Here is a 359-nt window from a genome sequence, read left to right on the forward strand (position 1 = left end):
GGCTGTGGATGACGATGAGGATGAGGATGAGGATGAGGATGAGGATGAGGATGAGGATGAGGATGAGGATGAGGATTAGGATTAGGATTAGGATGAAGATTAGGGCGAGGATGAGGATGAGGATGAGGTCAAGGATGAGGATGAGAATGAGGAAGAGGATGACGATGAGCATGAGGATTAGGATTAGGATGAGGATGAGGGTGAGCATGAGGATGAGGATGAGGATGAGCAAGAGGATTAAGAATAGGATTAGCATGAGGATGAGGATGATGATGAGGATGAGGATGAGGATGAGGATGAGGATGAGGATGAGGATGAGGATGAGGATGGGGATGAGGATGAGGATGAGGATGGGGATG

This window comes from Lupinus angustifolius, chromosome LG05 (genome assembly GCF_001865875.1).
Source record: "Lupinus angustifolius cultivar Tanjil chromosome LG05, LupAngTanjil_v1.0, whole genome shotgun sequence".
NCBI lineage: Eukaryota > Viridiplantae > Streptophyta > Magnoliopsida > Fabales > Fabaceae > Lupinus > Lupinus angustifolius.